Below are 14,159 nucleotides of genomic sequence, written 5' to 3' on the forward strand. Positions count from 1 at the left end.
ATATATACTGCATGCAAGGCTGGAAAACGTGGCATCATTTCTCATGCAACACGCATGACCGTGGGTGCGGTGAGTGTAAGGAGCGCGGGTGCGCTCAAGCGGTGATCCTAGCCATTCTCTCGGCAGCTCATACCGCGGGTGCGCTTCTTGCAAGACCACGGGTGCGCTCCGTCTAATACCGCGGGTGCGGTGTGTCTACGGGATTTGTACTTCATTTTCTGCACATGCACCGCGGGTGCGGTCGTGCTAGCACCGCGGGTGCGGTCGTGCAAACTTCTAAATTCTAGCTTTCTGATCATGCAACACCTGGTTTCTCAAATCTTTCTTCCCTCATTGCATGTCATGCATTCTCATATCTTTCGAGTCTTACATTAACGAAGATTAACAATCTTGGTTTATCAATTCTATAATTCTTGGGCATTACAGTAATGATTGCCAAGCATTAGGTAGCCCATACTGATGCACTTGAGTGAGGTGTGCTTCTCGAGATATCCCGGGTAGAAAACCTCCCGAGAATTTGTATGAGAGCCCGAGCACTTGTTAACCCGGGGAGAAAAGGTTCTGGACATCTACCTGCCCGGCTTCTGAAGAAATCATCTTGTACACTGACTCTGATTTGTGCTACTCATTTAAGGATGACCCGTGCTCTTATGGGGGTATCACCACCCATCTCTTAAATAGTCGGACTAGAGTCATACTCGATGTCTCGAACAGTCATGCTTGGACTCCAACAGAAAGATGATAAATCCGGACTATAAAAGCATCGGGGGCTTCATATTTCAGAGAGATGGGATGAGGTGTCGGAGCCTCAAGTCTCTCGGGCTTTAAATAAGATGCCGATGCCTCATGTCTCCCGGACTTTGAATAATATTATGGGGCCTCGTGTCTCCTGGACTTTGAATAATTTTGTCGTTTAGTATTCTCGGGTAGTTGAGATGAAGTCATGATGACGTAAGTCCTGGAGTTTGAACGGTCAAAAACATTTCGTATTTCGAGAACACGATCAGTCTGACACGCATTGATTTTCATGCACGTCCTTTCATATACCCGCACAATTTCCAAGATGCATCATAGCCATCCGATTCACCTTTAGATCAATGGTGGATATAATTTCCCTTCGCCTATATATTACAACATACCTACTTTAGTTGTCACTTTCAAAAATTCAAAATTTTCTCCTCACTCTCTTACTTTCTCCAACGTGTGCCACTCCTTCACTCCGGCGAATTTCCAACCACCAATCCTTCGCTCAATCAACCTTTGTAAGTTTTCTGCCATTTTTCTTTTAAAAACAATGTCTGATTCTACCTCAAACGCGCAAGGCTCATCTGGGTATGAGTCCACCACGATGCGCTCCGATTCAACTCTTTCTCCATCCACAAAACGTTCGTTTACCCAGTTTTCTTCAAAACCTCAAATCATAAAAATCAAAACCCTCTTCTGCTGGGCCCTCCCGAGCTCTGAAAAAGAGCAAAGGCAAGAGCAAATCCTTGGCTTTCTCCCCTCCCCAATCTGAGACTCCAGGAGTTCCATAGCTTGCTTCTATGAGTAGCACTCTACGCTCGGGAACGGATGAGGAGCTTAGGACTCTCAGCTCCATCCTTTCAACTTTTCAAATTTTAATATTCGGCCCTTCTGATAGGGCCAATCAACCTCCATGTCTGCCCGGCTCAAATCTCGATTCCTTGATGATATACCCTCTTCTCAGAAGGTATGGAAAGGATGTTACTTTTATATTCAACTCCCGGCTCCCCTTTATTTTCTGACTGGCTTCCTCCCTTCTTTTCCTACTCAATCTGCTCTTCCACGGTCCTATAAATTCGAAGAACCATACACTCGAAGCCAAGAGTTGGTGGAAGGTCAGAAATTTTCTTCTTCCACCCTCATTTCTGAGGAAAATTTAATAACATACGGGTTGAATGCCTAGGCTGAAGACCCCTTAGACCGGGTAGTTGAAGAAGTTGCTGCCTCGGGTGCTCAACCCGGTAACTTCCCCTCTTTGCACTTAATCTTTGTTTTTTTTCTGTAAATTTTGAGTATTCATCCTTCTTTTTCTCTTTTTCTGTTTTTACAGATTCCAAAATGCAGGAGTCCTTTACCAAAAAATGAGCAACCGAGAAGGCAGTGAAGGAGAATAGGCTTGCAGCCCGAAGGGCGGCTGCCGAGAAAAAGAGACTAGCTGAGGAGGAGGCGGCCCGGATGAATGAATCTGTCCGGGCAGAAACTCAACAACAACGGGAGGCGAATCAAGCGGACTCCCAAGAAGAGTCTGAAGACCATATTCTCCTCATCCAAAGGAAGAGAAAGGCTGTGACAAGCCCGGAACTTATACAGGTTGAAGGCAACCAAAGAGAAAACCAGGGCACCACCTCCCATGCAACACAATCCACACCTCCTCTCCAAAGCCGACAACTCCAAGAATCTCAGCAGCCCAATCTGCCTACCCGGGCCAATATCTTCACAGAAGGAGCCACGCCAACTGGACTTAATCTTTTTAAACAGATGCTCATTCCAGTTGAGGAGGTGCACCTGAAGAACTCCCTCCCGACCCCCAAGCTCTTTCAGGGATCAAACCGGATCTTTTCCGTAAGTTCTTCTCTCTTCTCTCTTCTCTTCTCTTCTCTTCTCTTCTCGCTCTTTTTTTAGCTAATTTTTTGTGAACATGGTGTTAAAATGGTGATTTCGGCCTTTGAAGAGTTGGAAGCAGCGGACACTATTGCTAATAATAGAGCTCGGTCCTTCCAAGAGCTTCAAGAGCAATTGAAAGAGGAGATTTCTCGAGCTCAATCATCCGGCCAACCTCCGTGTTGCTTTGGATATGGCCAATCAGGAGATCCTGAAGGTCCAGGCAGATCTGACGAAGGCCAGAGATGACACCGATGAGGGCCTCGCCTGGGAGGAGCTTTACAAGGTATTGTATCTGTCTTGGAGTCGAGGAATCGTTCACTATCCGAGCATGTAGAGATACAACAATCCCGGGCGGAGAGAGCTGAGATTTCCCTGGTTGCGGCTGACTATCAAAAAGACAAAGTGGCGTGCCTCCTTCCTCCGATCTCCAGAGTTCAAGGCGGCTGTCAAAATATCAGGCATGTCCTTTCTTTAAGACCGGCTTTGACAAATTCCGGGAGCAATTTGAAGAGGCCGTGCTATTGCCTGAGGATAGGAAAGACTTCCCTAACTTTGACCGAGCCATAGCATCCCTTCCAAAGGATGCAGAAAAGGAGAAGGGGGGACCCCAAAAAGAAGAGCAGACGGGGTTGAGCCCAATAGATATGGAGTATGATTGTGATTTTCTTCTATTTTTTTGTAATTCTTGCCCTCGGGTTTTTATCAATGAAATTTTATTCATTTATATTATGTATTTCCATGCGAATGAATATCATTTGCAATATAAACGGACTTAGAAAAATTTAATCACGAACTTCTTGTGAATGATAAATCACAAAATTTTTCTAAGTTTTGTAAAATCCCCTAAGTCAGTGTACGGAGCCCTGGATTTTATAAATAACCAGAGTGTGGAACCTTAGGCCGGGGATCATGTCCCGAGACTTGGGAATGGTCGAGGTGTTGAGCCCCGAGCCATTTCAGAGCCCTGGGCTTATTAATAAACAAGATACGGAGTATTGGGCCGGGGATCATGTCCTAGGACTTGGGAATGGTCGAGGTACGGAGCCCCGAGCCAGGGTGCAAAGCCCTAGGCTTATTAATAACCAAGGTACGGAGCCTTGGGCCGGGGATCATGTCCCGGGACTTGGGAATGATCGAGGTTCGGAGCCCGAGTCAGGGTGCAGAGCCCTGGGCTTATTAATAACCAAGGTACAGAGCCTTGGGCTAGGGATCATGTCTTGGGAATGGTCGATGTGCGGAGCCCCGAGCCATGGTGCAGAGCCATGTACTTATTAATAAACAAGGTACGGAGCCTTGGGCTGGAGATCATGTCCTGGGACTTTGGAATGGTCAAGGTGCGGAGCCCTGAGCTAGGGTGCGGAGCCCTGAGCTTATTAATAACCAAGGTACGGAGCCTTGGGTCGGGGATCATGTCCCGAGACTTATAAATTAACCGGGGCTTTGTACCTCCCAGGTTATAATATTCATACATTTTTTGAGAAGAAAAGAACTTTCATTATATATTCAAACAATAATTACATTTTTAAAGCGTAATACTTTTTCAAATGAAATACATTCCATGGTTGCTTGAGAGAGCGTCCTTGAGCATCCTCTAAATAATATGATCACGAACTAACCTTCCGGGTTATCTTAAAAGGTCCTTCCCATCGAGCTTCAAATTTTCCAACATCTCCAGCTGGATTGACTTTTTTCATCATCAGATCACCTATTTGAAAATCTCGGATTCAGACTCTCTTGTTATATGATTTCATAACCCTGCTTCGGTAAGCTTCCATTCTGATACGATCCCGCCCACAAGATTTTTGGTTTGTCTCGATCTTTTAAACAAGTAATTGATAGGTGTCATAATCGCCTCTAGATCACGACGCATAGGGATGTAAACAAACCAAACCGTTCGCGAGCTATTCGGAACTCGGCTCGATAAAAAGCTTGTTTGAGTTCATTTGTTAATCATATCAAACCAAGCTCAAGCTCGATTTTGAGCTCGACAACTTAATCAAACCAAGCTCAAACCTAATCGTATTCGGCTCGTGAGCTCGCAAACGTGTTCGTTAATAGGCTCGCGAGCTTGAACTCGGCTCGTTTAGGTGGCTCGTAAGCTCGAGCTTGACTCATTTGTTGAGTTGACAAATAAAAATATTAGTACTAATAAAAGTTAAACTTTTATGTCTAATATAAAATTAGTTCATAGATATATTTAATTTTAACAAACTCGAATCAAGCTCAAATTCGAGCTCAATTGTATGTTTTACGAGCTCGAAAACGAGCCGAGCTCAAGTCAGTCTTGTTAAATATGATAAACGAGCTATTAATAAACCAAGCTCGAGCCCGTATTGATTAACATGATAAACGAGCTTTTAACGAGTCGAACTAGAGCTTTTCACAAGCTTAGTAATTTCAAGACAAGTAGAATTCTAGCCTGATGATAAAAGCTCGAATAAAGCTCGAGCTTGAGCTCGAGCTCTATCAATCTTAAACGAGCCAAACTCAAGCCAGATGATAAAAGCTCGAATCAAGCTCGAGCTCGAGCCGAGCTTGAATTAATCTTAAACTAGCCAAGCTCAAGCCTGATACTGTTCGGCTTGGTTTGGATCATTTACATCCCTAACGACACAACGCTCTACTTCCTTCAGCTCCACTACCTCGTCTACTCTTATCACCATGTCTATCATAGGTCTCCTCTCCTTCACATCGCCTATATCTCTCACGCTTGATACGATCCCGCCCACGAGATCTTTGATTTGTCCCGATCTTTGAAACAAGTAATTGATAGGTGTGATAATCGTCTCTAGATCACGCGGTCTAGCAACAATTAATCAACGGTAGAAACAATCGCGTTCAAGAGAACCTCCAAATAACCCGTCCTTGGCAAACCTCGTGATATTCGATTGACAAACGTCACAAAAGATAAATCTTTTGAAAAGTTTGATTTGATACGATGCAAAAGTTATGACGAAACTTAAGCTTGTTTTTGAGAGAATTCTCAAAGAAATTTTTATAAACTCAATCAATAATTATTCAATGTTTTTACAATGATAGATTTTCGAGTATATATTGTTCACAAATCTCAAAGATATCAAATCTAGCTACCAAAATAATTAAAACTCTAATTTAGGAACAAATTCTCGCCAACACGTATAGGACACGCACCCCATGTAGGCCTCCGGGTAAGGGTCCGTGTATGCTCGGCAAAATTACTCTCCGAGGAAAACAATAGACACGGACCCCGTGTACAGGTCCGTGCTCGGGTCCGTGTAGGCTCGGGAATTCTTTTCCTCAAGTGTAATGGACACGGACCCCGTGTACAGGTCCATGTACATGTCCATGTAGCCTCGGTCGTTCAGAAAGATCCTTGAATAATGTTCCTTTGGCCTCCCAACGTCATCCCACGCATCACAAGCCCTTCTTCCTTGTTCATCATTCCTTGTAGTGCCTCTTTGGACTTCCTTAGCCGTCTTTAAACGCCATGCCCGGCCAATCTTCAAAAAGATTTGTCCTCAAATCTTGTCTACCTACGCAAAAATGAAGCACCTCAGTAATAAAAAGAATTAAATTATCAACATGCTTACCGTTAAACTGAAGTTTGTAGGTGTTATCATTTGCTTGCTCCAACCGCACTAGAAATTTCAACACCATTGTTGCCTTTCCTATAAACTCAATTTCACCACATAACAAATAATAAATAACACCAAATGATAAAATATCACCAAGTATCGCAAATATAAGATTTCTTCCCTTCTTAGACCAAGTCAACACCAAAATAATATCCATACACATGTACGACCATAGCTCACTAGGAATAAGAAATACTTCAAGCAACTTTTAGAAATCAAGCTCAAGTGCTCTCTCCCTATAGGCAATGCATTCTTTGCTATACCATTTAACATACATCTTCATATGCAATCAACACATATAATCATGAATTATATCAATGATGAAATCACAACAATACTCCTCAATGGCGAGTAATTCATAAAATGAACATAACATGAACAATTTAATCTCCTTAAAATTATATTCATCATGAACATAAAAATTCTTATATTCACTCATCATCTTTCCAAATACATCATCAAACAAGTATGAATCATGCAAATAAGACACACTAGATGTACTACCAATGTAAACATTTAACAAATCACAAAGATTTGAGTATAATGCATATAATCCATTGTCATAACAAAGACTCTTCAATTTGACAACTTTTGAAAAATTACAATCACTAACATTTAAATTTGAAGCATGTGGTTCCTCACTAATATCAAACTCATAAAATCTGGAAATAAAAGTTAAATCCAAATCACATCTCTTATACCTCACAAGTGCAAATTTCCCATCAAACTCATGAAAACTAAAACTCACATAATTAATAGGGGGAAGTAGCTCATACCTCATAGTTGTTGCATTAGCAACTATTTTTATCTCTCCTCGATTGATATGTGGATCAACACATTGAACCCATCCATCCTCGACACTCACTTGCCTCCTCATCTCAAGGGCGCCAAAGTCCTGTAAAGAAGAATTAATCCTGCTCGGGGTTGAACCGGCTATATCATCACTATGTATATAAATCTCATCTTGGTACAAAGGTACTTGGAGAGATTTATACAAAATTACACGCTCATATTCACTCTTTTGGGCCTTTAATTTATTTTCTTTTTCTCTTCTTTTGGCCTCTTTTGCATTTTTTCTTCTTTTCTTTATATGGTCATCTCACTCTTTTTATCACTCATTATTTCGGCCATTTTAAATTCTTTTACACTCTCACAATTAAATTGCAGTTGATCGTCAGTAATTACAATTGAAATAGGTTGATCAAGAAAGGTACATGATGAATCATAAAATACGTGCAACAAATTATTACTGCTTTTTTCTTTCTCCTCCATAGCGCACACATTAGAAAAAAATTCACCATCTAAGGATTCACCCTCCACAGCACAACATTCTATGCTCAAGTCAGAAATCAGTGGAGTACCAAACTCCTCAATTCTCTCAACCTCCACTTTAGGTTCAACAACAATGCTCACGCCAACTCTACACTCGACTGCGTCCTTAGATTCACATTCAACTCTAGAATCCAGTACATTCCCCTCCTCATTTGGACATTGGATAATATCATGTCCAAACTCTAGACACCAAATACATTGAATATCATAAGTACTAACATTTGAGATTTTAGATGTACCTTGATACCCATGCTTCAAAACCAACTTCGGTCTAGTCTTGACCTTCTTCTCTTCACTCGACCTTCGTGCGGATGTCAAAAACTCCTTCCACGAGTCACTTCCAGGCCTACCACTCGATTTGCACCTCCTATCATCGCCCGATACCAGGCGTGGTGCTCTACTCTCCTTGAATCTCCTAGCCCAATCAACTTCACGTGGATCATCCATTCCGCACCGCCTATATTTCTCACGAACGGGTTTAAACTCCTTCTCTCACATTTTATCCAACCCCCTTAACATTGTTTGAAATTGACGATCGTCAACCATTATACCTGCAAGAAAATGTTAGTATAAAACAATAAAAGAATAAAGTTTCCTCACCACAAATTTTCACTAGTCACTCCAATGAAAATTCACTCGCACTCGTTTTTTTTTCCTCACCACAAAACCTCAAAAATCACTCCACCCAAATATTTTCACTCTAAGTGAGAATTCTCAAGGGGGCGCTTAAGTCTCGTGGCTTCTACGCATCAAACTTATGAGATCACTCCTGTGACGCTTGAAATTCGACTCACTTAGACCACACAAGAATAAGCAACTTTGGAAATCGACTAGAATGCAACAAAATGACAAGGGAAAACTTAACGCTGAAATATAAGCGCTAAAATTCCAACAAATACCCTAATCAAATTTTTTTTCGGGTGAACAGTACGTGAACATTAAATCCGGCAAATGAACAGTAAATCCGATTGCGATGAACAGTAAATCCGAATATGAACAGTAAACCCGGCGAATGAACAGTAACTCCGGCAAATGAACAGTAAATCCGATACGATGAACGGTAAATCGGTGGATGAACAGTACAGTGAATAGTAATTCCGGCGGATGAACAGTAATCGCGAATTTTTTCTTTTTTTTTGTAGATTCAACAAATACGTAGAAATCGCTACACGAAAACCGGTATTGAAAATCCTACGAGGAATTGAACGGATACGCTCACTTGAATCACAAACCAAAAGCTCTGATACCACTTGATACGATCCCGTCCACGAGATCTTTGATTTGTCCCGATCTTTGAAACAAGTAATTGATAGGTGTGATAATCGCCTCTAGATCACGCGGTCTAGCAACAATTATTCAACAGTAGAAACAATCGCGTTCAAGATAACCTCCAAAGAACCCGTCCTTGGCAACCCTCGTAATATTCGATTGAAAAACGCCACAAAAGATAAATCGTTTGATAAGTTTGATTTGATACGACGCAAAAGTTATAACGAAACTTAAGCTTGTTTTTTAGAGAATTCTCAAAGAAATTTTTATAAACTCAATCAATAATTATTCAATGTTTTTGCAATGATAGATTTTCGAGTATATATTGTCCACAAATCTCAAAGATATCAAATCTAGTTACCAAAATAATTAAAACTCTAATTTAGGAACAAATTCTCGCCAACACGTATAGGACTCGGACCCCTTGTAGGCCTCCGGGTAAGGGTCCGTGTATGCTCGGCAAAATTACTCTCCGGGAAAACAATAGACACGGACCCCGTGTACAGGTCCGTGCTCGGGTCCGTGTAGGCTCGAGAATTCTCTTCCTCAAGTGTAACACGACCCCGTGTATAGGTCCGTGTACACGTCCGTGTAGCCTCGGTCGTTCAGAAAGAACCTTGAATAATGTTCCTTTGGCCTCCCAACGTCATCCCACGCATCACAAGCCCTTCTTCCTTGTTCATCATTCCTTGTAGTGCCTTTTTGAACTTTCTTAGCCGTCCTTTAAACGCCATGCCCGGCCATATTCATATCACATTCAGATCATAGCCTACTCTCTTTTCTCTTCTACTAGATCCAATTCCATTGCCCGGCATTCATCATTATCATCCGGGTAAGATTCTACCCGGGCAGAAGATTGTCTGATTTCAACAGGAAGAACTGTTTCAGAACCATATATCAAGTTAAAGTGAGTCTCTTGAGTTGATAAGCGGGTAGTAGTCCTTTATGCCCAAAGAACAGTAGGCAATTCCTCCACCCAGTCATTTCTTTTTCCCTGTAGCCTAATTTTCAAGGCTTTCACAATAATTCTGTTTACAACTTCTGTTTGACCATTTTCTTGAGGATAAGCAACAGAAGTGAAAGACTGAGCGATTTTCATTTCCTGGCATCAAGCTACGATCTTTATTCCCTTTAACTGCCTCTCATTATCTGAAATTAGTCTCGTAAGAACTCCAAATCGACACACAATATTCTTCCAAAGAAACTTCAAAACTTCATTCTCCGTAATCCTGGCCAAGGGCTCGGCTTCAAAACTTCAAAACTTCTTTCTCCATAATCCTGTCCATACTGATGCACTTGAGTAAGGTGCGCTTTTCGAGGTAGCCCAGATAGAAAACCTCCCGGGAAGTTGTATGAGAGCCCGGGCACTTGGTAACCCGGGGAGAAGAGATCCCGGACATCCACTTGTCCGACTTCTGAAGAAATCATCTTGTACATTGACTCTGATTTGGGCTACTCATTTAATATCTCTGGTCATCCATGACCCAGGCTCTTATGGAGTATCACCGGTTAAGAATTTTTCTCAATAGATCTAACGACCCAAGTGTGTAGGTCACTAAATAATAGTGTTTTGTAAGAATAAGATGGGTGATAGATCTATAAATTTCTAGAAAATAATTACAATTCCAACTGAAAATAGTTACTTTTGACAATCAGTATGATAATTATGTTGGGTTTACATGTGACAGAATTTGATAAAAGTATATATAGAATGTGACGGATATGAAAATTCAATTAAAAATAAACATTTAATTGAAAGTGAGGGTCCCGATTCCTTGTTCTTGTGGCTGGACTTCAAGATTCTTTATATATCAAGCAAAATTCCTTTACTACTATTAACTCTTTCATTTCAAAAATAATCATAATAATAAGATAGTTTAACAAATCATACATATCTATGATTTCAACACAAAAACTAATGTAAAACAGTTTTACGAATTAATTTTATGAGACAAATATTCTATTTTGACACTCATTAAAAAAAAGACAAAAACTTGTGTGAGACGGTCTCACGGATCATATTTTGTGAGACGGATCTCTATTTGGGTAATCTATGAAAAAGTATTGCTTTTTATGCTAAGAGTATTACTTTTTATGGTGAATATGGGTAGGGTTGACCCGTCTCACATATTGAGATCCGTGAGACGGTCTCATATGAGACCTACTCTAAAAAAAATTACCTTTTATTTTAAATATGGATAGAATTGACTCGTCTAACTGAAAAAATATTTTAAAAAGTAATGTCGCATCAAATTAATGTGAGATTATTTTTCACAAATTATGGTTATTTTTTTAGATGATTGAATTTGTATCTGTTGTACATCAAAAATTACGGAAATAAACTACTTATTTTGTACATTTAAAATTGCCATTTGTTCTTTTTCTTGATATTTCGAATCTTTGGCCTATTAGTCGAATTCTTTATAACCTTCCATTTTTTGGTGTGGAATAAATATATATAATAAAGAATTAATTCTCTCTTCTTCTTTTGATGAAGGTGATATTCTGATTTATGTGTGTATTTGAACAATAATTATTGAAGAATAAATGCTTGGTGGAGATTTAGTAAGCATTAATCCCAGGAATAAAATAAAGTTTTAATAATAATATGTCGAAAAGCCCTAATGTGTCGGCCACCATATAAAAGGAATTATTATTGAACTTTTAAGAACTTAAATAAATTATTAAATCGCGATATTCATAAAATATCGATGTTGGAAACATATTTAACCAAATTATATATTTTCAAAATCTTTTTCCATGTAAATTAAATATAATTTATACACCCAAATTATTTTCGTGAGTGTATATTTACGTACATGCAAAGTGCACATATATATAAAAATTATAAATATACATTATACAGAGTAAGAGAAATTTTATTGGTATCAGTAGCCCTTAATTAATTGGTATGCAAAGTATAAATTTAGTATTGATTAAAAATAAAATATAGTATAATTATGCTGTAATTTATTTTTCTCATCAAATATTATAATTTGAATTTCATTTTATTATATCTTAATTTTCACAAAAATAAAGGTATCATGGAAATCGGTGTTTTGAAGAAAAAATTGGTGTAGTTTAGCGCAATCAATAGTTTTTTTTTTGTTATTACATCAAAATATAGATTGATGTCGGAATACAGACTAGTCATCTTATATTTTTAATGTAGAAAATAATATAATGTTTATTTTACTTAAGACAATAAATCAAAAAAATATCTAATTGTGCCTTTCAAAAAAAATATCTAATTGTGTGTGTGTGTGTAATATTTAAAAAAAAAATACCCACAAGTTGCAGAAGATATTATATTATATTATATTAAAAGGGTGAAGGGTTAAAAAAGAATCTGGTTCTGTTTGAAGTTGGGAAAGAATATTTTTGGTATTTTACAGTCTTATTTTGTAGCTTAATTTAGTGCTTCATTCTTACACATTCCCTAGATTTCAATAATAATAAACATATATATAATAATAAATATATATTATAAACTTTAAAAAATATAAATATTATAATTGTTACTATGATTAAGGTCAATGTACACTCTACATGCATGTACATAGAGATGCTTAAATTGTGTATAATTTAGGAAATATGATTAATTAATTAATTAATTAATTAGAATTATATATGTTTGATTATTAATATCGTAATATCTAGGTAGGTTTCATTTCACTACGCTTCATCTCGTGGATACATGCATGCAAATATGGAGAGACTCAAATTTTGGAATAAACTAAAATGTTAATTTCAATATAAAATATTTTAACATATAAATTTCATGTACTTTCAAAATATGATCATTACTTTAGACATAACAATCTCAAGATTCCTAATTTGTCCATCGATATCGTCTTATTATAAATGATAAATTATTCAAAATCTTTTGGGAACGACAATTTCCGAATATGACGTGATTACGTATAAAGGATGAAAATTGAATCCGAGGAGATGTACATAAATAGTATTTGCGAAAGAGTGATGCTACATGTACAACTATATTTGTACATCAATTTGTACAACACAAAAATTCAATAAAAAAATTCAATTTGTCAAAATCTCACTATATATTGAATACAAAATTTTGCAATATAACAATAAAATCTCGCGATATAATGGTTATAAATATCGCTGCAACGATATATTAATCGTACCTTTGTGTAACTTACATAAGAGCATATCTTTTTTTTTTTTTGAAAAAACATAAGAGCATTTCTATTCAGGTTGTTTAAGTGTGTGTTAGCTAGGAGTTTCAATTGGTCATTACTAAGCTTTGAAACGAATTTTTACAAATCGATTGTAATTGTAAAAGTCTTCTAGTATTATCTTTCTGAAACAGAAGATTAGGAGACGTAAAAGAATTACCACTTGCAAAATTCCATCTTGCATAAATTTTATTTAAGCACACTCTAATTAATATACTGATTTGTGAACTGTTGAATTATCAACACCTTAAGTTCAGTAGGCTCTTTTCCTCGTAACAACCTGTTGCTAGCTTGCTAATTTTTATACATCTGGGGTATAGATCTATCCTTGTTTAACCCAACACATTTTAGAGAAATTTTTAAAGCTTTCAAGTGTCCATCTGAATAGTTATCGACTCTATCATTCTCGGTTAGGATAGCGATATATGTGTTGATTTGAATTGTTATACAGATTAAAAAAATAGAGTTTCAACGTTATCAACAACTATATTTTTTGAAAAAAATGATTAGAGTTTTGATTTGTAGTAGATATCATGATTGTTAAATGTTAATTGAGTCTTTGTTCTTCATTAATTGTTCTTGTGATTTGCTCCGTTTTGGCTAATCCTCTACGTGAAAAGGATCCCACAAACTAATAAGCTTTTTGAGGTAAAAAACTTGTGTGAGACGATATCATGATGTCGTATTTTGTGAGACTGATGTTTTATTTGGGTCATCCATGAAAGAATATTACTTTTTATGCTAAGAATATTACTTTTTATTATGAATATCGGTATGGTTGACCCGTCTCACAGATAAAAATTCGCGAGACCGTCTCACAAGAGACCCACTCGCCTTTCGAATTCGGAATTAAAGTCAAGATAACATGCATTTAATTTCACTTAAACTTTGTCATGATGCAGATCATAGATCACCTTAATTTAAAATATTATTTATCTTTTAAAAAAGATAATTTCAATATTCGAAATTCATTGTACCTCTCTGGGTTTGTCCAAATCAAAGGGAACAACCAATGGAAAGAAATATTAAAATAATATTATGATAATCACTTTTAACCAATGTGGTTGATTAAATGGAAACAAGAGTAATAAATACTAATCACTTTTGACTT

This window comes from Primulina eburnea, chromosome 16 (genome assembly GCF_022965805.1).
Source record: "Primulina eburnea isolate SZY01 chromosome 16, ASM2296580v1, whole genome shotgun sequence".
NCBI classification, from domain to species: Eukaryota; Viridiplantae; Streptophyta; class Magnoliopsida; order Lamiales; family Gesneriaceae; genus Primulina; species Primulina eburnea.